Raw genomic sequence first — 27,812 nt, 5'->3', positions numbered from 1 at the left:
GACATTTGATTTTCACACACACCTGGGAAAGGCTGGCACAGATTTACTAGTTACTCCCCCTTCTGCCCAGGCTATAAGGTAGTTACACCACCTCCAGACACTCCAAACCCAGCTACTCCAAGGCTCTTACAACTGTACCCAATTATACTGAGTGACCAATGCAGTAAGGCTTTCAGGAGTGGCCACAGAGTCACCATATAGATATAAGTACTCTCAAAGGTTAAAAAAAATCTCTAAAGAACCAGCCACAATGAAAAGTTTAAATATATTTAATAATAAACAATAAAGAACATGAAACTACAGAATATCTATTTACAATAAACACCAGAGTTTCAGTCACAGGAAATATTAAAATAACACAGATGAATAGATACACACAGATACAGAAATACACTACTTAACTAATCTCACTATATTTTCCTGACTGATCTAAAGAATTACTATTCCCCTGGTTCACTTACTAGAGCAAGAAAAGATGAAGTAGGTGAGGGGGTCTTCCTTTGTCAGGTTTCAAGAACAGACTGCTCTGAGATATCAGTCTCAGCTAGTATTAAAACATTATTTTAGTGCTGATTTACAGAATGACATCACATACATATGGTCATCTGACTTCTGGTTCCCATGCAACCCCCATTGCTGAAAACTGGCAGGATTTAGCACGCATGTGTCAATGATACACACACATAGAGCTTGCTAAGATCTGATGCAGCTTCTGGAGGTCATAAAACAATTTCAAACCTCTACCTTTCCAGATTAGCAATTAGTTTGATGCTAAAGACAATACAGAAGGCTTTCTAGTACTTGTTTTTTCCAGACGTTTTATCCCTGGCTGCAATCAGAACTGTAGGATAAAATCTTTATGCCCTAGGCCTAGTAATTTCATTTCAGAATATTTTTCAAAGTTAGCTGCAGCTGGACTGTGATTAATCTCTTCTCTTTCAGTATTCTCTGTTAAAACATATACATTTAATTTGGCTACAATACAGTCAGGACCCACTGTTGATACATTTTTAACACAAGCAATTTTACATATGCATTTTCAACACAAGCATCTGTACAAATCAGTTTGATATACAAATGACACGTAATTCTTTACAAAATTCCAACTAGCTGCGCTGGCATATGTTACACATCCACTGCTCTACTTCTCCTGGCATAGCTGGCAATACCTCGCATCATCACATCTCTCCCCACTTTGAAGACTCAAGATAGTTTTTCATGTGACCCTTGAGAAATGTTGGTTGAGAGAAATGGGACTCTCTGGGAATACATTAGCCCATACCCTATCTTGAGATCCGCTCTGCATTGGCATTGTTGACCCCACTACAGTGCTGCATTGTCATGTCATATGACTGAAACCCTAGGCTCCACCTAAGTAACTTGGCATTTTACTGACTGGCTTGATGCAGCCATAGATCCCCCCTCACGCTCCTCCTGCCTCCTACTGCAAATACTTAGTAAAAGGGCCTCCCTATCATTGTAAGGCTTCATCATGTTAATGGTACAGTTTGTGCCTCTGCTTCCTGCTTAGCAGTTCTACCATGTAGCTAACATCACTGACCATCCTTACCACTTTGATTGGTCCCTCCCAAGCTACCTACAGCTTACTGTGTCTGACAGGAATAAGAACCATAACCTGCTGTCCCACAGCATACTCTCAGGCTAGAGCATTCCTGTCATACCAAACTTTTTTCTGCTGTTGGGCCCTGCCAGGTTCTCTTGGGCCAAGCCCATGAGCTCCCTAAACCTTGTCTGAGGTTTAGGACATATGCCACAACAGACTCCTTGTGGGATTCATACTTACCCTCCCAAATCAAATCTAAAGGACTCCTCACCCTATGCCCATACAGCAACTGAAAGAGTGAAACCCTGTGGATTCCTGTGGTACCTCTCTGTATGCAAATAGTAGATGAGGAAAATATTCATCCCACTTTCTCTTAAACTGGTCTGCAAATGCCCTTAACATGGTTTTTAGTGTAGAGTTTAACCTCTCAACAAGACCATTAGTCTACTACTGGTACGGGGGTGGTTTTTAGGTATTAACCCCACAGAGCTTCCACAGACAAGCCAGCAGGTCTGACATGAAACAGGTACCTCTGTCAGTCAGTATTTCTCTCAGGAAACATACCCTGCTGAAAATCTCTAACAAAGCATTTGCCACCTTCTCTGCCTTGATGGAGGACAGAGCCACCACCTCAGAGTATCTAGTAGTATAATCTACTACCACCAGGATATACTTCTTCCCTGTGGAACTTGGGGTAATCAGAGGCCCAAAATATATTTAGCTACCCTCTGAAATGGCTCTTCAATCACAGACAAAGGCATCAAAGGAGCTTTGACCTTGTCTCCTGCCTTGCCTACCTTTTGGCACTGCTCATAGGTCCTGCAGTACCCCTGTTACATCCCTTGCAATCCCAGGCCAGTAAATGTTCTGCATAATACGTCTCTTGGTATGCTTTATGCCCATATGACCTGCAAATGGAATGTTATGGGATATGGCTAGAAGTGCCAGATGGTAGGCTCTAGGCACTACCAACTGCTATATTACCTTGCCCTCTAGCCCTCCCTCAGAGGTCCACTCTCTATACAGTAACCCTTTATTCCAGTATACAGACTCTCATTTTCCTTCGAAATTAGGTACCTCTCTAGCTACCTTGCTCAAGCCTCTTAGTGTAGGGTCTAATAACTGAGTCTGTCTCATCTCTGTCTCTGTAACTCTTCCCAGCTCCTGTTCCACAGGAAGTCTGGTATCCTCTGACAGTGGTACATCACCTTCAGCCTGGGTACTACAACTCACCTCTGCCCTTGCAATCATTCTGTTCAAGGGAACATCAGTACCTACCAGCAGCTGTGGGTCATCTTCAGGCTCACTGCTGCTGGGTAGCTCCCTCCCTGAAATAGCCACCTCACCACCCCTGGCTTCAGGTGTAAGATTGGTCTGGGTCTCCCCCATGCTACTACTCCCACATCCCTGTCTCCAAGCCTGACTGTGTGCAACTGCATGCACGCAAGGTACCGCATTATCAAAATCATTCCCTATCAAGACATCTGCAGGGGTATCCTGAAATACACCTACTTGCTTGCTTCCTTTTCTACCCTCCCAGTTGAGATGAACCCTGGCCAAAGACATTTTGAATGGGGTCCCCTCCTAAAGCACTTATTGGAATGGCCTGCCCAAGCAAGTACTGCTCCTCTTTAGCCACTGCAGGCTACACAATGGTTATGTCAGAGGCTGTGTCTCTCTTAGCAGTGGCCTGTTTTTCATCCACTAAGATGAGATATAAACTCTGGTGAAAGTTTGGTATCCCTGTTGTCTACAAACAACTCACCACTGGCATATGGTTATTCCCACTTGCTGGCTCTCCCACATTTTGTTCCCCACCTTGCCTCTGTGGACATCTATATGATACATGGCCCCACTGGTTACATTTAAAACATTTAACCCTTGATCCTGGCTGTGTACCTTAACTATTGGCTTCCCTGTTACTGGTGGGCTCTGTTGGGGTGGTATAGGCTGCCCACCATGTGCAGCACTGGGTATCCACTTCTTGTGCAGTGCTACCCTGCTTGCTAAGTAGAGGTCCCCCTTTTCCCCAACTCATCTGCATAGTTACACTCTCGGTCTGTCAACCAGATTCTCATTTCCACAGGAAAAGTGCTTAGGGCTTGTTCTCTCACCAAAAGATCTGCCAGTCCTTCAAAAGTGGTGACCTGACACCCACTCACCCACCTATAAAAATAAGTGCTTATCTTAGCAATATAATCACACACACTTTAATCTGCCTTGCGTCTATACTCACAAAACTTTTTTTCGTCAACTTTATACTCCTTACATAATCTTTCAGATATATGAATAAAATTACCAAAATTATCACCCTCTGTAAATTGTGGAAGAAATTTACTGACCTTTATTGCTTATGGGGTTCAGTTATTCCCTTCCCCATTACCTCCATGACCTTGGCAAAGAGTCAGCATCTCCTGTCATGTTGATGCTGCCTCTAATTTTTTCAACCTCCAAACACCAAGGCTCTCTGCTAATTCTAATTCGATCTATTTCTCCTGCAGCAGTCTCTCTGTTGATTCTAATTCCATATGTGTGGCCTCCAGTTCAAGTCTTTTTTTAACTCCAGATGGATTTTTAAGTCCTCTGAGCAAAATATGAACTGTCCTGTTTCTGAAGGGTCTACTTCCCCATCACCAAACTGATTGCCCTCCTGGTTGCTGGTCTGAGCTGCTACCAAAGCTAAAATAATTTCATCTTTAGTCAGGCTGGCATGCGCCAGTCCTTTGGCTTTACACACCTTGGCCAACTGGTTGTTTGTCAGCTTGCCGTAATCCTCTGCTGACATCTTTACCTGCTTTCTCTGACTAAACTAAACTAACAAAAAAATAAATAAAACAGTTGTGGCAATGAAACTCTAAATGGTTACTTTGTGGCTGCTGAGAATGCACACCTTCAGTGACAACTGCCTACAGGCTACTGAAGTTCAGTTAATATCCACACCACTGATCACCAATATGTGACATCCCCACTCTTGGTCCTTACCACTGACACTGGAGAGGGACACACACTTGGAATAAAAATGTATTAATACAGTATTTCCAGATGCAGCTCTCTGCATCAAGCACAATTTCCCTTAGTACACAAGGAACAGACTCCATCCGGGAACTGGTTTCACTCTCTCTCTCTCCGGATCCACAATAAGACTCCCCAATGACACAGATAAAGAGTTGAGTCTTTGACCAAGTGTCCAAGCCAAGACATTCAGCACTCTCTCTGTGAAACCAGTCCTTCAAGTCCCTGCTCCAAGCAGCTGACACACACACTCTTTGAGATTTGATTTTCAAACACACACACACACACACACACACACACACACACACACACACACACACACACACACACACCACACGCCTGGGAAAGTCTGGCACAGATTTACTAGCTATGCCCCCTTGTGCCCAGACTATAAGGTAGCTACACCACCACCAGGCACTCCAAACCCAGCTACTCCAAGAGTCTTACAAGGGTACCCAATTATACTGAGTGAAATTAATATTAATACAAATGGTAGTGCTGTGACCAGTGCGGTAAGGCTTTCAGGAGTGGCCACAGAGTCACCAAACAGATATAAGTACTCTCAAAGGTTAAAATATTCTCTAAAGGGCCAGCCAGAATGAAAAGTTTAAATATATTTAATAATAAATAATAAAAGAACATGAAAATATGAGATATCTATTTACAATAAACACCAGAGTTTCAATCACAGGAAATATTAAAATAACACAGATGAATAGATTTACACATATACAGAAATACAGTACTTAATTAATTTCACTATATTTTCCTGACTGATCTAAAGAATTATTATTTCCTGGTTCACTTACTAGAGCAAGAGAAGATGAAGTAGGTGAGGAGGTCCTTCTTTGTCAAGTTGCAAGAACAGACTTCAGTTTCAGCTAGTATTAAAACATTATTTTAGTGCTGAATTACAGAATGACATCACATACATCTGGTTATCTGACGTCTGGTTCCCATTCAACCCCCATTGCTAGAAACTGCCAGGATTTACCACATATGTGTCAATGATATACACCCATAGAGCTTACTAAGATCTGATGCAACTTCTGGAAGTCATAAAACAATTTCCAGAGTAGTAATTAGTTCACTGCTAAAGACAATACAGAATGCTTCCTAGTACTTGCTTTTCCATACATTTTATCTCTGGCTGCATTCAGAACTGTAAGATACAATCTTTATGTCCTAGGCCCAGTAATTTAATTTTAGAACATTTTTTTTTCAAAATCAGCACAGCTGGACTGTGATTAACCTCTTCTCTTCTGGTATCCTCTGTTAAAACATATACATTTAATTCAGTTACAATACAGTCAGGACCCACTGTTGATACATTTTAACACAACCAACTTTACAAATCCATTTTCAACACAAGCATCAATTGCAATCAGTTTGATATACAAATGACATGCAATGCTTTAAAAACTTCCAGCTAGCTGTGCTGGCTTATGTTACTCATCCACTGCCCTACTTCTCCTGGCATAGCTGGCAATACCTCACATTGTCATACTGAGTATGCTATAGAATCAGGAGAGTAGATATGATTTGGATCTGCAAATATTTGAAGAGTGAGACAATGGAATGTCAAAGTCAAAAGTCAAAGTAAACTGTATTGTTATTTAGAACTGCACACATGTAGCCTAAACAAAATTTTGTGCATCAGCTCAATCCTTGAGATTACAAAGGAAAGTGAAACAACAAGTATAAGTAGAGGAATAAACATAACTAGCAAATACAATACTACTCCCAATGCATGCAAGAAAGAGCAGAGACATTTACCAGCACTCATATACGAAAAGAATACCCTCCCCTGAGTTAAATTAACTATCCTATTTAAACTAATACAAAACACACTACAGATTGAACATATCTATCTAAACTATCCTATTTACATTAATACAAAACACACTGCAGATTGAACATGACTAAGTTATTTGTCTAATATTGTACTTGAGTGGGTTAAATAATACTGACTATGGATATAATAAATAAATATTGTACTTACTTGGAATATATGTAAGTATATATTACACAAATAAATAAAAACTGACTTATGTGTCCAGATCCCTGGGACTAGAGACAGAGTTCAGAAGTCAATCACTGTAGGGCAAAAACTGTTATTGAATCTTGTAGTCCTGCAGCGGGTGTTGCTCCTACCCAATGCCAAATGCTTAAACAATCCATGCACAGAATGAATGTTGTCCTGTATTATTTTAGTGGTGTATGATGCACATCTCCTTTTTTGAGTGACAAAACAACAGTGGCGCTAATCAGTTGTTGATAGATTTAGCTGATATGAAATTTGTATTACAAAAAGAATACTTCCAATTTAGAGTACATTAAAAATGGAATTTGTTGCCTCTTGATGTGAGACTGGTTAACAACTCAGAAAGTTTTAAAATGATAGCCACGGTGGTGCAGCGGTTAGCATTGTCGCCTCACAGCAAGAAGTTCTCTCATTTGATTCTTGGCTGGAGTGCCTTCTGTGTGGAGTCTGCATGTCCTTCCCGCAGTTGAGTGACGTTCAAGACATGCAGGTAGGTGCGTGCATGAATGGGCATGCCTTCTTTGAAGGTTGGGCATCAGGCTGACAACTCGGCACTGTAAAATCCACTGCCAATCATTAGCAGACTGGAGTTTCGTTGTGGCAACCCCTAAAAAGTCGAAAGACTTTATTGGACTAGTGTGGTGGCAGGATGTACTGAACTTAGTCAATGAGGTGAATGGCTGGAAGTGATCTCATTTTAGTTCTCAAGAACAAATCTTAAGATGGTAACATTGTAATACATGCACACATAAACATGCGTGCACACTGTAGAAATACCTCTTACATAATAACGTCACCTACATTGTGCAATGTGGTCACCCACTTCATGTACCTGGAGATGTCTCTGTGCCAGTGTCTACCCTTACCATACTACCCTATCTGAAAATATTCAGAGTACTTTTAAGGGGTCCCTTGGTGCACAAGATTGTTAAGTATGGACGAACATTGCTTGAGAGAGGAGTTCATTTATATGTTTCAGGCACATTCTTTGGGGACAGGCCGTGCCTCAATACAGTTTGTCACTTGATTTATATTCATCTGAAATCATCAACTTAATAACAAGAGAAACATTATAATTCACATCATAATGCCACTTCCACGCACAGTCATGAACATACCTAAAGTCTAAGATTTAAACCCTGTGCCTCCATTGCAGGGTCAACCAAATGTGGCTATGAAATCCTAGCTGTCTCACTGTTTAAAACATTAACTTAATTTCTAAGCAAAATCATAATGTTAACTGGTAGCACACAATCAGTTCATATGACTATCAAAGGGCAGCAACTTTAAGTGCCATGTAAACTAATGTATCATGAAAAAGAAGGCAATGCATTCAAGTATTTTGTGGGCTACAAAGTCCGGTATATTTTATGTTATGTCGTAATGCCTAGAGACATTAAGAAAGTATGAAGCCCTAACTTGTTACTATCTCACCTGTAGATGCATCAGTTTGCGCAAACTACATGTGCACCAACAGGACTAATCATCTGGAGATGACACAAGTCAGCTATTCAAAGAGCAACATATTGGTGTCATCAGTCACGAAAACAGTTATTTCAGTTAAAGTCTGAGTGCTCGGGTCTATATTATATTTTTGAAAGTTTTAAACATCGAACACCATATGGTCGACACCATACGAGCGATGTTTGAAATTCCAAAAATATAATAAAAAAATAAAAAAATATATTTACCTAAATGCTGTAGGCAGGGGGGTAAGCCTCCTTGCACCCCCCACACCCCCGCTACTTAAATATTCCTACTCCGAGATCGCACTGCATTGAAGTGAAGGGAAAATATCCCCTACAGCGATTTCCATGTTACACGTGCAATGGTTTGACCAATCAGGTTCACTCAAGACGTGTTAGCTGTTTACAATTTTCGATCATGCGATAGGAACCTGGGTGCTCATGGCACCAGGTACATGAAAAAGAATTTGCAGACTTAAAAGAAATACTTGTTGCTGAACTACTGCTAAGGTTATTGGATCTTAGTAGAGAAAACATCACCTCTATGGCTGCATCTAATAATGGATTGGGGTGCTTCTACCCCGAGAACTTGAGATGCATGGAGACTAGTCGGCTAGCACAGAAAACAAACACTGTCTTTTTTGAAGAAAAGGTAATATTAATTGCATGTGAACTATAGAAGGAACGGTAATCTAATCTTGTATTTAATGTAAACAGGAAAATCAGTTCAAGGTTTGCTTGAGACAAGACAACAAAAGTTGTGTGAGGAAATCAAATGTTTTAATTTGTATACTTGCAGTTTTCTTCTTGTATGTCTTTTCCTGTTTTATTGGACTTGCCCATTATTCAAGATTTGATTTGAGATTTAAAAAAATAGGTTAGGCCAGTAAGCAAAGTTATACTGTGTCAGGAGCTGAAAATGCGGTCTCTTTGATTAAGGTAAAATGAAAAAAACATTTTTTTTTCAACAGACAGCTGTATGACACAATCAGATATATAGATAGATAAATGCATATAGAAATGCACACTCACGTGTGCATCGTCTGGGAATCACATAGTTCATCAAGTCGCAGTTCATCAAATCTGTAAATTGACTAACTGAAATGTGATCTACTTACTCTGAGAAGGGAGCACTAAAAACCTGTCTGCCAACCCCTGCAGGATCCATTACAGCATTCACTTCCCAGTAAAGCTTCTGGGTGATTTGAGTCTTCAATGCTGTTTTTTTTTTTGAGTTGCACTTTGATGGCTCTGTAAGTCATTTAAAGGACAACAGACTACTTTTTATTGACGTTCTCTTTTTTTACTTTTATTCCTCTATTTTTTGGCAGGAGGTTAAAAGTTCTGTATGCTACTAGTAAGTAAACCTTGAGCTTAATTTTGTTTGGCCTGTGAAAGTTAGTTGCATGTGACTTGTGAAAGCAGCTAGCAAATGTTAAGTGGTATTGAAGATAAAAAGTTAACAACATAAAGTTTTTTTTTTTTTTGAGGCAGCTTCCAGGATAGACTGTAAGGTAATCTAAACTCTGTGTGTGTGTGTGTGTGTGTGTGTGTGTGTGTGTGTGTGTGTGTGTGTGTGTGTGTGTGTGTGTGTGTGTGTGTGTATTTTTCTTCTTGTTTTTCTCTTGTTCTATTGGAGTGCTAGTTTATTTCAATATTTTTTTCTTTGAGTTTTAAAGTTCTATGTTAGGATGGAAGGCAAATGTTTTTAATTCTCTGAAGCCTAGGGATGATTAATTGCTTGTGAATTCTGACAGGAGGAATTGAAGTTATACTTTGCTATTAAGTCATAAAGGAAAACCAGACTGCTTTTCTCCTGACAGCTACCAAAAGCAGGCTGCAGTTTAAGAATATTGGATAATTTGGTTTGCATGATATATATTTTTATTACTGATTTTCTCTTGTTTTGTTGGAATATTACTTAACTTAAAGGAAAACTTCACCTTTGAGCTAAAAAAAATCTGTTTTTTTTCACTCTATCCTTGTTTTCTGAGATATTTTAATACCTCAAAAACACTCTGACTGCATCTTATAGAATTTTAATATGTTTTCTGCAAAATGGCTGCCAGTGGGGCTTAACATATCAACGTGATCTTGTTTTTCTTCAACCCTTTCTCTTTCCATAATCCATTTTAAGTCTGCTTTATATAAGACATGCTAGACATAAGGAAGTAGTAGTGTAGTCCCATCCCATTGACATATAATGGGATTAGTGTCAGTCACTATCATCTTATATACCTTTTGTAACAGGACTGTTTCTTTTATTTCTTGAATGGCCCTCATTTGTGCATGTTTCAGAGCTTGTTTTACAGTATACCAAGGTGTTATACAGCTGCAAACAAAAAAGTTACAGGAATTTTTCACAGTATCTTTTTCTAGTCCAAGATAAATTAACAGTCCCCCCCCCCCCCGCCACACACACACACACACACTTGCATTTGACCCACTTCAAAGGCAATCTAGGTCAATGGATGGGTGACCACAACTTCACTCCTGGGGTGGCACCCATGTCCCTCCTGAACAGAGGAAGTCAGTATTGACTACCATAGACCCTTACCTCGATAAACTTCCCTCACCTAACCACCAGTAATTGGGGCAACCAGGGATAAATATGGCTAGGCTTGTAAGGGCTCTAGGGCCATTAGCCTAGTAACCTTCTATGAACCTATGAAGTGTTTTGATACTTTTTACAAGAACTGCAAGAAAAAATATTTTCTGACTTTTCTCTAAATGTCACAAACATCTTTGATGCTACATTTAAAGGAGAACTCCCCCAATAGTCAAGTTTTTCTTCTCAAAAAATGATTTTCTTTCCCTGTAATGCAAAACTAAACACTTCACACACAGAGCAAACATAATTTAATAATTATATTTGCCTTTCTTTCCTGCATTTGGCTTGTTTGTTACATCACAAAGGTTATCATAGTGGCAGAGTAATTAGGTTAGGACACTTATCCCAACTACAGAGCCATTAAGAAAACAATGTCTGTTAAACAATGACATTTAAGTGTGCCTTATCAGTTACAGATCGCCAGCATCACACCTCAGATAAATAGTGTAACTGAAGTCTGAATAAAGGCAGGGCTTTCAAACTTAAGTTTTCTGATGCAAATGTCATTCCCTGTAGTAAAACTCAGTGCCACAACAAAAGAAAGCAGATATGTTCATCTAACTCTTTTTACTTTCTGTCAGTATTTGATTTTGCATTTTTCTACACTGTAGTTTCTGTAAAAGTGCATGTTTCTTCTGGAGTTAGGGAAAGAATATTTAAAACTGTGAATGCAACACAAACCATTTTAGCCCAAATAACACCTATTAATCACATGGGTCGGATTTCTCACACATGAACAATGAACTACAGTTGTTACTTTGAAAACAACTATTAACTCAGCTACATTTTCAAGCCTGTCATTCAAACATCCCTTAAAATGCTGTGACAGAGATGGCTACTAATGAAAAAGTAAAATAATTAAAAATGTGGATTGATGCTGACAGTGAAAAGTAATTAGCCAGAGCACTTTTGTGAACAGATTAGAGAGAAAAATGACAGTAAATGATCCCTTCATCAAGGTTAAAAGAAGTGACAACTGCCTTTGAAACTGACTGATCTAATTGCTCTGTTTTGCTATAAAAGGCATAGCTGCATCGGAAGCAGCTGTGCATCAGTGTATGTTCCCTTCCTCTCAGAAATAAAGACAATGGATAACAATTTCACACCTTTGTCAGGTCCTGATATCAGCAGGGCTAATTGCCAGTATAAGATTGTCAACACTACCTCACTACAAATTTATCTATGTCTGTGGGATGTCATGCAAGCGTAGACAAATTCCTCTGCAGATTATGTGAGAAGCTAAATTTAAAATAGGGGTGATCTTTCCCTTCCTTTGATTCCAAAGCAAGGAAACAAAAGCTTTATAAAGTACAAGGATGTTTTTAGTACCTACACAATACTAGAACCATGTTATAGAGCAAAATGCAACCAAAGATTTGAGTTAAACTGTAGGAGAAGGTGAAGTTTTCCTTTAAAGAAATTTTTTGTGAAGTTTAAAATGTTTGAAGTTAAGACAAAAGCAAGCATTTACTTCCTTTTGTGAGATTTAGAAAACCTGTGTTTGAATTGCAAGAAGAACAGACAGATGATCTTTGACACTAAGATAAAAAAAAACATTCAAGCTTTTATTGAGACTGCAACCAGAACAGAATGCTGTTGAGGTCATGTGTTTCCCCTCTTAATACTTGCATTCTTTTCTTCTTGTGTTCCTCATGTTTTATAACAGTATAATTTTTATTAAATATATCTTTATTGGAATTTTAAAATATCTAGGTTAAAACAGAAAACAAGCCTTATATTTCTCTTTGTCAAGTTAAAGAAGATTAATTGAATGTGAACTGAGAAGAAGATGAAGATGGTCTTTGTTCTAAGTTTATAAAGGAAAACTACTTCAAGGTTTTATGTAGGCTGCAAACAGAAGAGACTGCTGTGTGGAAATTTCATTTTGAGGATTGTGTGCTTGCATTGTCTTTTTGCTCTTCTTTTGTTTTATTAACATGCTAATTTATTTAAAGTTTCTTTTTTTCGTGAAGCATTGAAAAGTACTAGTTTAAGTTACAACTAAACCTCATGTTTCTTTTTGTTTTTGAATTATGGCAAGAGATAGACATTGGTCTCTGTATTTAAGCCAAATAGGATAAATAATTCATGTTTTATTAGGAAAGTTGCCAAAATAGAGTGTTCTGTGAGGAAATCTATTTTCCATTTGTATGCATTGTTTTCTTTTTGTTTTTCTCTTGTTTTGAACATAGGTGAAGATTTTACTTGAGCTTTTAAAAGTTGTATGTTATGGAAGAAAACAAACTTCATGTTACTTTCTGTGAGGCCTGGGGGATGTTAGTTACTTGTGCTTGGGCAAAGCCAGTGGCTGGTCTTTACAGTTACCACAAAGGAGAAACAGTCCATAATACTGTGTGAGGATTTTTGCCTTTAGATACTTCACTGTTTGCTTTTTGTCTTGTTTTACCGGACTACTACTTTATTTCAATATTTTTGCTGGAAAATTAAAACCTCTGGTTAAAAGAAGTAAGCAAATATTATTTATTTTGTGTGTGCGAAAAGAGGAGATTATTGTCATATTGTACTCTAGGAGGAGCTAGTTTAAGGGAAAATTGAAAATTTGTAAAATGCTTTTTTTAGGATGGTTGCCAAAACAAACTATTGTTTTAGAAAATTTGATTTCTTTTTTGTATGTCTACCTTATTTTCTTCTGTTTTATTGGGGTGTTATTTTATAACAATTAAAAAAAAAATTAGGTTAGTATAGGAAGCAAACCTTCTGCTTCATTTTACAAGGTCTTTGGTAGGATAGTTGACCCTATACTGTAGGAAAAGATGGAAACTGGTCTTGTCTTGAGGCAGCTACCAGACAATGAGGTGTATAACATTTTTTTTATTTGTACTCTCCTGCATATTTTCATGTTTATTTAATTTTCTTTTGTTTTATGGAGTGCTGTTTTATTTAAATAATGTTTGAGAGAAGTTCTATAATAATTTAGGCTAGGGTATAAAGCAAACCTTGTTTTTTGTTTTGTAGGTCAAAGGTGAGACTACTGTATTTGAATTGTGGGAATAGAGACCTGCCAGAAATAAAAGTGTTGTTTACAAAAATCATTTTCTCTAGCTACATTCTTTCAACAATAATTTTAGTGTTCTTTAAAGTTTATTTTCCCAATAGTGTATTAAAAGCTGTAGGCTAGGATCATTTTCAGAATGTGAATTTCTTTTCATATTAGTTATTAGGAAAGACTGGCAACATTTTCTCTATACTCAGTCTCTTACAGACTCCTCCATGGAGACATCTGTCTAACCTTTTGTTCCATGAAAGATCCAACCTTATTTGATCTCCTGTTTTTTTGCAGGACTAATGGTACATCAAATACTCCATTAAAGGAACTAAATCTTCATCAGCAGATAGACAGCACACCGCATGATAGTTTCATATCCAAATATATCCCTCATCTCTGGAACAAACTAATATGTCAAGCAGAGTGGCCCCCTTGCCAACTTCAAAGTAAACGTAGATAACTGGATGGGCAGCTTCTAATTCTCTAATGGTATATTTTGTCTTGCCTTCCTTGAAGCTACAGGGAAATTTTGAATAGGGTTTTCTAGCTAGGCCTGAAATGGTCTGAAGACTGATTGCCTAGTATGTACCTATGAATCTATGAACCTATTATGACACTTGATTAACTGCTTGTGAATTGTGGGACGTGCTAGAAAGTGTTTTAGGTGAATATTAAAACTAGTTCAAGTATTGTTTTAATAACAAGGTTGTGATACAAATACAGTTTTCTGTACCTCACCACCTTGCTCTTTTTCGGTTCATAAGCTCACTGTGTCTTGAGTTCCCCACTCCCATTTTGTTAATTTAACTTGAAAGATGTCCCTTGTCTCCTGTCTGTTATGACAGATCACTATAAGATCATATACTTGGAAGGCCAGCTCCTTAAATTAATCAAACACTGGTTACCCTTCCATTTATGTCTTCATAATAGATAGCTGTACATCAACCAGGTTCTTTTTAATTTTCCAATACACAATTATGTTTCATATCTAGCAATGATCTACAGAGTAGCAGTGAACATATAAAAGGCATGCACACAATTAGTTCCAACATTAAATTTATTTTTAACAGCAGCTTTTATCCTAGATTCAACTAAAACATCTGCAAAGCAGGTTTTCACTTAGCATTAGTATTTGGCTATACTGGCTCCAAGTATGCAACAAAGTCCACAAGATTTAGGGCTTTTGCATGGAATTGTTTGCATAGGTATTTTTGTACCCCAACAGATTTCAGAGACGTTTTCTTCAGGTAGACAGCAAATGCTGGAGGTGTGATGGAAAAGAGAGGGATAATTGTGAACATGTTTTTTGAGAGTGTAACAAGTTGTCAGATTTTCAAAACTCATTACAGAGTACATTCCTAGAAATGTTTGGGGAGCAAATGGTTGTTAACTAAGAAAATTATTCTTTTGAACTAGCTTAGAGGATCTGAAATGACTAGACACAGTATGGCCTTATTAAGTTTAATGCCGCCAGCTGCCAAAAAGCAATTACCAGAAAAAGGAAAACAAAATCTAAACCAACTGTAACTGAAGTACTGAATACTGTAAAGACAGATCTTTAGAAAAAGAAAGGAGCAAATTAAACAGAAATAAAGAGAATTTGTAAGAAAAATACAGGTGAAGGTGTGATGTTTAAGGAATGGCAGGAATTAAGCAATGTATGTACTGCTGGAGTAAATTATTACTAAAAAAGAATATTGCAAGACAATAATGAGAAATGTTGTTTTGGTTTGTTTACTTTTCTATTAATATATATGAACCTATGTCACTTTTGCAACTGTGATTTAATAAAGATGTTTTAAAACAGTAAAACACATTACAAACTTGCAGATTTAATTGCACGCTGGCAAAGGTAAAACTACATGTTGACTGGTAATACAATTTCCTCTCATCTGATTAATAGTTCAAATACTGAGCCATATTCATGAATGCTTGCACTGAGCATACATTATCTGTATTCAGCAAAATCTCCACCATGTCTTTTGGGCTTTCTATTTACTCAGAAAGATTATACTAAGAGTACATGTAGTCTACATGTTGTGGAAACCTTTATGAATCCCCCTTGATATTTAAGACTACAAGAAAATAAGTAGGAAAACTAAAACTAAAAGTAAGAAGGTGGGAGTTATGCCTGTGTTGTCTGTTCACTCAGAACGGTGTACACTTAGTATAGGCATTCAGAAATCGGGCCTAGTTTCTTTCTTTAGATTAGGTATGGATACTCTACTTGAACTACCTTTCAAAGACTTAACAGATTGCAGTTATCTCAGGCAGTTTAAGAACTGCCTTGCATCGAAAGAAAATGTTCTCCTTGACAAACTCTTAAATATTTGATAGAGTTATACATATGTCCAGAATACTGAGACTAAACTCGTATCAGCAGTACTCACTCTCTCAGGATATACATACCTACATTTATTTATATATATATATATATATATATATATATATATATATATATATATATATATATATATATCCCTACACCTAAATACAGAGCACTTCTGAAAACATTCCCTTAAAAAGTCTCACTTGTATTTGAGGAAGTCTTAAGTTCAACAAAAGCAGGATACCTTACATCTGGCTCATTAGAATCCCATCAGATCATAGTAAATGAAAGCTATACAGGTAACATTACATGGCAGCTGATAATGTTTTAATAGCATAAAATAACCTGGGTTAAAATGAACCAGTCCAGACTAAAAAGTCCATAAGGGAAAACGTGTAACATGGCAAATTTGAAACAATCTGGATGATGGTGTGTCCATTGCATGTAAAACAGATTCATATCTCAGTGGAGTTTTCAAGAGTTTGTGTTTTGCCTATATAGGGTCAAAATTGGTGGCATGTTAATTAGTCTTAAATTAATTAAGAGAGGTCTTCCATCTTGAATATGCAAAAGGATTTGCTATAATTATTGAATATCCTAGGAAGTACAGGAAAGCACATCTGCTTGACAAAATGCTCCCATCAGCTCATGTGGTGCTTATAGTTGACACTGCATGCACTAATTGTTATCTTTGTGACTTTACTGTCAACAGGTGTTCCATAAAGGCCCATAGTTGTGAATTAGACACAGGTGCTTCACCTACAGTGTTATGTAACTACTGTGCTGTTACCATTGGCTAGCAGCTGTTACTGTCCTCACAGGTGCTAATTCACGGTTCTCCATTTGAGGGATGTACATGACAGAAGGAAAGTCCCTCTCGTGGTGGTGGTACTGGTGGACCTGACCAACTCAAAATCATACTGTGTAGTATGTGGCATGCAGTGACCATTCTGCATGCTGTGGATAGGTCATACTGCAGAGCCCCTACAGATTCATCCAGCCAAAAGAAATGGGCTTTAGGCAGGCTGAACACTTGCTCAGTGACTACAAATTCTATAACTAGGTAGTGTTGTACCACAGTTCTGCAGCTATGTGTAGGCTCCATGCAAGTATCATAAACCAGGATATACGTGTGTGTAGCTTGCATCACTGAAAAACATAGATGTCCATGTGGTATCCATCTATGCAGGATGTATTGGTAGAGTGAAGTTGTGTGCCAAATATGGGAATCATGGGCATTAGCAAGTTGCTGGGCTGAGACACTGGTGATGCACCCAGATGTATAATACACTGTATGGCAGTTGATACGATGGTATCCTTTCTGGTTATGATACCTTTCTCCCCATGGGGCCTTAATAGCTACATGGGTGCATCACCCATGCACTACTGCACTGAGTACCCCAGATTGTAAAGTACCTCCTACCTGTAGTGTCTGTGGAAAATATATATGCTCATCCATTTGGACTATAAGCATTTGAGAAACTGCTGCAGTATCCCAAAGGTCAAAGTCTGGGAGATAACTAAAGTGTCCCAAGGCTTTCTCTGTAAGATCCCAGTAGCAAGTAAAATGAAAGTTATACATACCTTGGTACCCATGCAGACAGGAAGCAGTGCATTCCCCCAGTTCCATTCTGTGAACCATCTAAGTTCACTAATGTCCCTATGATGTCCTTATTTACATGAAACTGGTCAACAACCTCCTGGAATTCAAAACTGTAGTTGGCAATAATTTGGCACTGTGGTCATAGATGTTACTGCCAAGTGCCATAAGGTGGAGTGGATTGAGTTACCACGGGAATCACTGGCTCAAAGCAGTTCATCACTAAGCTTGCTCTTAAGCCAAGAATCTTCACTGATTACAAAGTCTGTATAAATGCTGATGCTTACACTTTTATAATCTATCTGGTATGTTGAGATCCTATTTAATCAAATCTACCTAGGCTGGTACTGTTAATATTAGGGCATTGGTGTTTTATGCTTTATTTTCTATTGGTTCATGGTTGATTTTAAATTTGTTATATTAGAATTATTAGATTTGTGCATTTCATTAACTTATCTAGTTTTTTTTTTTTTGCAAAGGAGGGCTACAAATGTGATGTGTGGACTACTTTTCCTGGTTGCTCTTTGCCCTTAAATTGTAATTTACCATCCATAGAGTTTAGTATACTTAACAGGGGAATGCAGGCAAAGTATCCCCAGCTTGAGAGTGAAGGGCTTGCCCCCTGCAAAAGTACCACTTTTATTTTTAGTTGTTTCTATACTAGCTCTTTTCTCTATTTTTATTCAGTGTTAGCAGAATCTGCTTTAGTAGTTTCCTGTAACTGACATGAAACCCTTCTCCCTCCTATATAAACGGTTTATTCTGTGCAGCCCTCTTATCTAGTTTAATTTAGCTTATTGCCTTTTACCTTTCAAATGGATTATGTCTGGAAGTGGTCCCAGTAGGCAGAGCCTACCCAATAAGTAGTAAGTGAATACTTAAATATAATGTTGGGTTACAGTGACTGCATGGAAACAATCATTCTGGGCAAAAACTATTCAAAAATGACAATATTTCTTTATTGTAAATGTAGGTTTATTACTTTAACAATTAATATTAACTGTGGATCAAAGCTTTAGAGCTTTCATTCTAAGAATATGCCTCACAATCACACACTTATTGTGCAAAAGTTACATCTTAAAACACGCTTACACATACACACACACACACACACACACACACACACACACACACACACACACACACACACACACACACACACAAACATAACCTACATGCTTAGTAATCAAAGGCATGCACACTTAAAAACAGATTTACTTCTAAATCTTGAAATCCCATATAATCTAAACTAATTTTCATGAGACGAAAATCGCAAAACCTTGAATACCTGAACAGTGAAATTTTCCCAGGATAAGTAAACACTTGCTCAAACTTAAACAAAACATACACTGTAGTAAATAAAACCCACCTAGATGGGAGCTATCCCCCCGAAACCCTCCTAACTATATATGCCAACTCCAGGATCACATTACAGTGGAGAAAAGGGCATATTGGGCAAGTATTTACTTACCCTGGGAAAAATCTGCCATTTGATTATTCAAGGTTCCGAGAGTTTTGTCTTGCGAAGATGAGTTTCGATTATATGGTATTTCGAGCTTCAGAAGGGGATCCCTTACAAACACATGTATAAACACAACACATACACAGATACATGTATACATAACAACAAGCAGGACATGTACACACACACACACACACACACACACACACACACATATATATATATATATATATATATATATATATAAATAGACAGACATGTATGTCAGATAGTTATAATGCAACATAGCTGATGCTTATGGTAGGGAAAAACATTTACTGATCAATTTTTTGAGAATTTTTTGAGTTGTGTTGGTGAAGTTGGGGAGTGGGATGAGGGGAAGTCCTCCCATGTAAAAGGAGTGTGTGTTTTTTTTTTATCTCTTACTTCACTGATGCACTTGTGGATATTGTAGTGTTTTGGTTTGTGTCAGAAACGTTTAGGAAGCCGGTAATGTCCTCTGATCACTTGTTGTGGTCATACCAGATATTATTGGCTTTCTAAATGTGAAATTCAGTTACATTTCTGTTTCTTATGTCTGTGTGTTTTTTTGTGTTTTGAGAGTTTGCGTTTGATAGCTTTAGGAAGAATTAGGTATGGGGTGTATTGTATTTGGGTGATAGAGTGCGTTTTGTTGTATGGGCAACTATGCGTTTGATTTTCTTTTCAATGGTTTGAATATCGATGGTGAATCTGTTTCATGTTTAATGATATACTTAATGTATATAATGCACACACATACATAAATGCATATATATATATATATATATATATACATATGGTTAAGCTGACACAAGATGACTGACAGTCTGTATTGCCCTTCTGATCGTTCTGATGAAGTTCTGTTGTAAAACAAATTATAGCACTTAATGAATTTGTGATTTTGTACAAATTGGTTCCTTGCTATGACTTAGCAACATTATTTCCTTATTAGTTTTTATTGTTTACACTGTGGAGAGAGTTTTTCAGTTTTAAGTTAAAATCTGTACCAAGCCTCATTGACATAAAGAAAATATTTTCTCTTATGGTGAAAAGTAATTACCATGTTTTGTTGAAAGTTACCTTTCACTACTTGTCTCTGATTAATCAGTATTTGAATATTTGGATCAAGGTTTCGAGATTTTTGTCTTGCGAAGATGAGTTTCGATTATATGGGATTTCGAGCTTCAGAAGGAGGTCCCTTAAAAACACATGTACAAACACAACACATACACAGAAACGATATACAGAACCGTGAATGGAAACTGCAGCTAGTGAAAAGCATGCAAGAAGTTCTAACTCCCACCCCCCCACACACACCCAGACACATATATACAGAGTAGCAGCAGTAGCATTGCTTGCACTAGCAGTAGTCATCTGGAAAAAGAGTGGGGTCAGGAACCCAAGTGTTGTGCTAACTTAATGCAGTGCAAGAATCCCCACGTGGAGCTGGAGGTATCTGTCAGGTCAGCTGTGCATTCTGGCATTCAAAAATCACTCTACATAATAGGTCAATGAAGGACACAAACAATTTCCCCAAAAGTGCTATAGCACTTATTTATTTACTTAATTTAACAGTTCATTAACATAAAAAAGTTTTAATATCAAAAACAATAATAATATTAAAACGCATACATAACTAGGTAAATTTCAAACTACATAAACCCTCTATAGTCTGGCAGATCTAAGTTTCAACATTCTCATTATAAAAATAGTGTAATTCAAACCAGCAGTGGATCTGGTTTCTAAGGCAAGTTGCCAATGGAGCTGCTTATATTCAGTTTTATGTTCCCAGTATTTAACTGTCTATTAAATTACGCAGTTCTTATTACTGATTTGAATGTGTCACGTGATGGGAGTGGGAAGCTTATAAATGTTACACTTTTATGTCTGATAGCATTCTGATGAAGTCTTATATATGCTTTTAGATGAAAGCACTTAACAAGCAAACCATATGTGCTTTTATAACGTATAAATCTGTATTTATTAAATCAGTGGAAATGCTCTTATCTGTTTTTTTTATATGCAGTTAGTTCTTGTTTTTTTTTCTGGAAGATCACAGACTTTGCGTTTCATTTTCTTCTAATTATATACCTGAAACACATGGCTTTGCACAGATTTATATTCCCAGCACAGTTCCTGCACCAACTGATGAGATTTTTATAACTGCAGTACTGTACCTATTTTAGCAAGGCTATAACTCTGGTTCTCTCTTGCTTCACAGAGTATTAGGAAATGTATGCTGAAATGTATGCTGAAGCTAATATACTGTAATATCTATATTTTATGCTGTCCCTAAAACATTTTCAATTCTTCTTGATGCCATTTCAAGACAATCTTTTGCTGTCACATACATCAGGAATGGGAGAGCACCTCCATTTATCATATGTCTTAGATCAGTCTGAAAATATATTTTGCTTCTTTGCAAGTGTACCGTTATGTCATAAGGTTGCACAATTCAGAGAACAGACAAATTGTGAGTTTGTTGATTGTTAACATTTTCCATTATCTCTACATTGGTGTAACATCTGAGGTAGTATTACAGAAATGTGGAGGTGCAAGGGGTGCAGTCACCTGCAAAAACAATTGTTTTCAACTATCTGCTCTTGTGCATTACTTTGTTAACCTCATAAGTTTGGTACATTTGCATCTTATAGTTTTGATATGATGCACCTCTACTAAGACAGAAAGAAGGAGAATATTCTCTAGAAAAGCCTGAGTACAGGCAATCTAGCTGTCAAATATTTCATGTTAACTAAAACTTTCAAAGCATGCAATAAACTTAATTACATCTTTCAAGTGTTCCCACCCCCATTTTTTTTCCTTAACTATTAAGCATAATGTTAACTTACATAAAAAAGTCATCTAAAAATGCTCGTGGGTGGCATTTGTCATCTTGTTTTGCCAAAAAAGTACTGAAAAATGTAACATGTCCAAGATAGATGCATTCCAAGGAAATGTGTATTTCTAGCTACCTTTCCCACAGTCAGGAAACTATTATTTTGTAAAAGAATTAAGAATGACCTCTAAGTAAAGTCAGCACAGTATTTTTAATCCATAATCTCTTTAGAATGTCCATCCCATAGGGAAGCTTAAATCCCCCTCACTACAATGGCACAAGTATTGTTCCTAATTGGGGCAGTGTCTGCTTCTGGTTTTCCATTTTGCATGATTAGTCAGCTAGATAATAAATATTCCGCTAACACTTTGTAAAGCTAGTCCTTTGTGCCTTGTATACACATTATGGAGGGAATAGACTCTTGTTCTTCTCTTTTAATATAATACCACTAAAGAACACACACACACACCCACACACACACACACACACACACACACACACACACACACACACACACACACACACACACACACACACACACACACACACACACACACACACACACACACACACACACACCCACACACACACAGGCATACTTGTACATATAAGACATGGTGACAGATACTATACATGCACGCATGTGCAGAAATACACATATGCATAAACACATTCATGCATATGTGAATTATGTTCACTACAACTCTCCTAAACAAACAGCTTGTCTAAATTCTACCCTTACCCATACTCATATAAATATTACATCTACTCCATGCTACCTGCTAGCCAAATACCATCGCCTCACACATATGAAAGTCCTTAACTCCTCCATAAGGAAACCAAAGAATCTAACTAGTTACTTTTACAACCCTACTTCAAGACTAAAAGCTCTCACCTTAAAAGATGGTGATATCCACCCCAACCCAGGCCCAACCAATGTTACCACAGTCACAGCTCACAACACCACTTCTTCTACCCTAACCACCTTAACCAGTCTCCCAAACTCCTTACTAATAGGTAATCTTAATATCTGCAGTGTCAACAACAAAGTTGCCCATCTCCATGCTCTTCTAGACACTCATTCCTTTGATATCCTCTGTCTTACAGAAACTTGGTTAAAACCAGGAACTAAGGACAATGAGATAACACCCCCAGGCTATAATATGCTGAGATTAGACCACTCAAAATGTAGGGGTGGAGGAGTAGCCATTCTGTATAGGACTGATTTACAAATCTCCACAATACCCTTTATCCCCCCCCCTTAGACATTAAGGCAGAAATCCTTATCTCTAGACTTAAACTAAACACTAGCAAATCCCTAAACATCATCTGTACCTACCTTCCTCCAGGTAATAATAACACTACTATAGAGAATATTCTAAGCTGGGTTTCCACTACCTATCCACAAGAAACAATAATATTAGGGGACTTTAATACTGACTGGAAGTGTATCAACACTGACAACCCTTCCTTACATATTAACCTACATGGCTTTAACCAAACAATCACCTCCACTACTAGAATTAACAAACCAAATAAAAAAGAGACCATCTTAGATTGGATTCTTACAAACAGACAACAAACTTATAAAGTTGGAACCTTACCTGATGATGTGAGTGATCATACTTTGACTTACATTGTAAGACAAAAGAATGACATTCCTAACTCCCCCACATTCAGGATTTTAAGGTCAAATAAGCATTTTAACCCTATATCTTTCCAAAATGAACTTGACACCTGTGACTGGAACCCTCTAAAAACTCTCCCTCTTGAAGAGGTTGTTAAATATTTCAACTCTAAATTCCTAACAATCCTAAATGAGCATGCACCCAAACGAGCTATTAGAATGAAGTCCAAGACTGTCCCTTGGCTGCCAAAAGATACTAGACAAAAGATATTACTAAGGAACAAATCTTGGTCTAAATGGAGAGCTACTAAATCCATCTCTGATAATCAAACCTTTAGACAACTGAGAAATATCACAAAAAGAGCTATTCTCACTGATAAAAAGAACTACTATTGTAAACTACAGCAAACTCACCATAATAATCCTCAAAAGTTCTGGTCAAGCTTAAACAGACTACTTCATCCGGGTCACTCTAGCACACCATCTCCACTAAGAACTGATAATAATACCCCCCCAGCAAATTGCCAATGCCTTTAACACCTTTTTTACAGACACTATACAATCCTTAGCCCGTCAACTATCCACAGACAGCACTATTCTCCCTATCCCTTTACCTGACACTCTACCTACCTTCCAACTTCAACCCATCTCTACTGCCTACATCCATAAAATCATCCAAAACCTTAAGCCGTGCACCCCCTCTGCAGACCAGTTACTGTCAGAATATCTGCAAAGAGCTGCTAAATCAGTATCCTACCCTATATATATCCTTATAAATAGAACCATCAATGAAGGAAACATCCCAAACATTTGGAAAATTTCCCATATAGTCCCTTTACATAAAGGTGGTAACTCTAATGATTATTCCAATTACAGGCCTATAGCTCTCTTATCACCCCTAGCTAAGGTTATGGAAAAATGCATTCATCACCAGCTAATGGACCACTTAACCCAACACAATATCTTAGCAAACTGCCAACATGGCTTCAGGCCCTACCACAGCCCCACTACAGCTCTCCTTTCTTTCACCGACTCCATCAGCTGTAACCGTAATAGCAATAGCCTTTCCTCAGCACTTTTATTGATTTATCTAAAGCTTTTGATATGGTTAACCACTCCTTGCTTATAAAGATCCTTGAATCCCTCTCTCTAGACAACAAGGCTATCCTCTGGTTTAAATCCTACCTTAATAATAGGCAACAAGCAGTTCTCTGGGAGAATGAGTTATCCTCCCACTTACCCATCTCCCTTGGAGTCCCTCAGGGCTCCATTCTAGGTCCTCTCCTTTTCTCCTTGTTCATCAATGACCTCCATGCTGTAATCCCTCAAGCAACCACTATACAATATGCAGATGATTCCACGCTCATATGTACTGCCAATACTTCATCTGAACTTCAAACCCTAACCCAGAAAGTCTTTAGCACAGTAGAAGCTTGGTTCTTGAAATGCTGCCTCTTGTTGAACGCTAAAAAGACCAAGCTCTTGCTCTTCTCACCTAACACTAAGTCCCCCCCCCATTGATTTCTCAATAAAATCCACTAATGGCACCCTTATATCCCCAGACTCCTCCACCAAACTGCTAGGCATCACAACTGATAACAATCTCACCTTTGATAACCATATTAACAATACCATTAAAACAGTAAACAGAAAAATAGGCTCCTTATATAGAATAAAACCTTTCTTAACCCCAACATCTAGAGTTAAAATTGCTCACTCCCATTTAATTTCATCTCTTCTGTATGCTTCACCCATATACACTAACCTAAAAAAAAACTAATCTTGTCAAACTAGCCAACTCCTATAACAATATAGCCAGATTTGCCACTGGGAGCCATTATAGAACTCACCATTGTCTGAACCTACAGCAACTTGAATGGTTAGAACTAAAAAACATTTTGATACTTTCACAACTTACTATAGTTCATAAAATATTTTACCAACCAAACAACACCCCTATACCTTCCAACCTTATTACCCCTTACAGAAATCTCAGTTACTTACGATCTTCTAGGAAACTTCTTGCTAACACAAGCAAGTCTAATAATCTGGCAGGTGACTCCTTATTCAACAATACCGCTGGAAAAAACTGGAATATGCTGCCACAAGAGCTAACTATACTTCTCTCGCTGCCGCTTTTTAAACAAAGACTCAAGAAACACCTTAAGACACACTGGTTATGCCCCTGTTCCAACCCTGACTAATCCTCTGATTTCCTCTACTTTACCACTATACTGTATACTCTGCTATAGCCCTTTTAAGTAGTGAATATTTCAAGTAATTTTAAATAAGTCTTGTCATGAATGTTCTGTCTCAATTCTTCTGTATATTTTGTTCTGTCTCAATCCTTCTGTATATTTTTTTTCTCAGATAACACTCTCTAAATGACCTTTCCTATTTTCTGTATAATCATTGGAAAGAAATCTTTTCTTTCCTCAGGAATTAGCTGATACTTAGCATGATAACATCATTTCCTTGTATTATGTGTGATATGATCTGGAAAAAAAAATTGTTTTGTATGATATTGTGATGTACTTACTGTATCTCTGTGTTCACAAATGGAGCTTATTTCCTCGGGCCTCCACTGAAAATGGACATACAATCCAGCTGGACTAGCCCGGTTAACAAATGTAAAATAAAATAAAATAAATAAATAAATATAGACAGACACAAACTCACACACAAACATATGCACATGCCAATTCATATACACAGGCATACAGACACACAAACTTGCCAACACACTTGTGGCTGCTGAAAGTGCAAGGAATTATTCGACAACACAAGTTGCATTTTCATTCAGCTGTACATTTTGTCAGCTTGCATGAGTCTGCCTTTTTGCAGGGTCATTGAAGAAACCAGAGATATTTCTATTATATTACATCTCTGAGCAGTGGTAGCCCCAACTCTGCACTTTGTATTTTTCATAAAGAGTCTTGCCTTCACATTTTATTATGTTATAATTTATTTCCATATAGCGTTGTTTGATATCCGTGTCTCAAAATTATTTATTTTGCTGTTCATGCTTCACTTAGTTATCAGTGTTTTCAACTGCATTTCTTCAGTTTTTGGTTTAAGATTACTTCTGCTCAACCACAAATAGCTTTGAAACTTACTAGAAACTGGTCAGAAAACTGGAACTGTGAATCCAACATTTAAAGTTGTATCTCATGTAAGTGGACTTCTTAAAAAACAGAATATACATACAGCATCCAAAGTTCCTTCATGTCACAGGCAAGGAAACAGTTAAGATACTTAATGCTTTATCCATTTTCTAATGCTTGTGTTTTTTTAGCAGCCAGTAGCATTAAACGTAGTAATAGCTTGTTATGTCTGGGCAAGTCAGATCTTGTATCCCAGCTCACTATTTCCTTAGTTAAAGGCACAGCCATTTGCTCCCCCAACATTTTTGACAATGTACTCTGTTGGGAATTTTTTAAATCTGTCATCTCATCACATTCTCAAAAAGCATGTTCCCAATTACCTCGCTCTTTTCCAGTGCATTTCCAGCATTTGCCGTCTACCAGAGGAAAATTCTTTGAAATCTGCTTGGGATATACAATATCTATGCAAATACTTCCAAGCCAAAATCCTAAACCTTCAAGACTTTTTGCATACTTGTGAGCCACACAGATATCCTAACATTGTTTTAGCTTTATTGAAGAAGGGAGCAAGAAAGACAGGGAGACAAGATATCTGTCATAAAATAAATTTAAAACATACTGCAAGACAAAAATGTATGCATGTGCGGTATTTATTTTTAATAAAGGAGAGGGTTCATGAGTAAACTTTTGCTTGTGCAAATGAAATGAAATGTAGAGCACAGGACTGGAATTTTGGGTACCTGTCTAATTCTTTGATATGAAAGGGATACAAATATGACAATGGAAAAAATGACTGTTATGTGTAGATTAGGTGAAAGTTCAAGTATTTAGTACAGAAGCATGGCCAAAGGGCTAGAAGTTTGTAAAACAAATGCTGTGAGTGAGAAAGAGGGAAACCATAACAATGCTGATGACCAGATAGTATCCAATATGGTGCTTGATTCCTAGGAGGTTACCAGCAGGCAGATACCACACCCAGTTCAAGCAATGTGTCTACAGGTGAGAGAAAGCCCATTACAAAGCATTTAACAGAGCCCGTAGGCATTTTAGGGATCATAAACATATGGCAAGAGTATAAAGCAAAGTAAAGCAAAACTTAATTAACTGTAGTATTGGCACACAAGCAGAA

Source organism: Protopterus annectens, chromosome 7.part0, assembly GCF_019279795.1.
Source record: "Protopterus annectens isolate FY-2018-M chromosome 7.part0, PAN1.0, whole genome shotgun sequence".
Taxonomy (NCBI): Eukaryota; Metazoa; Chordata; order Ceratodontiformes; family Protopteridae; genus Protopterus; species Protopterus annectens.
The sequence above is the reverse complement of the archived record's forward strand: the minus strand, read 5'-3'. Positions refer to the sequence as shown.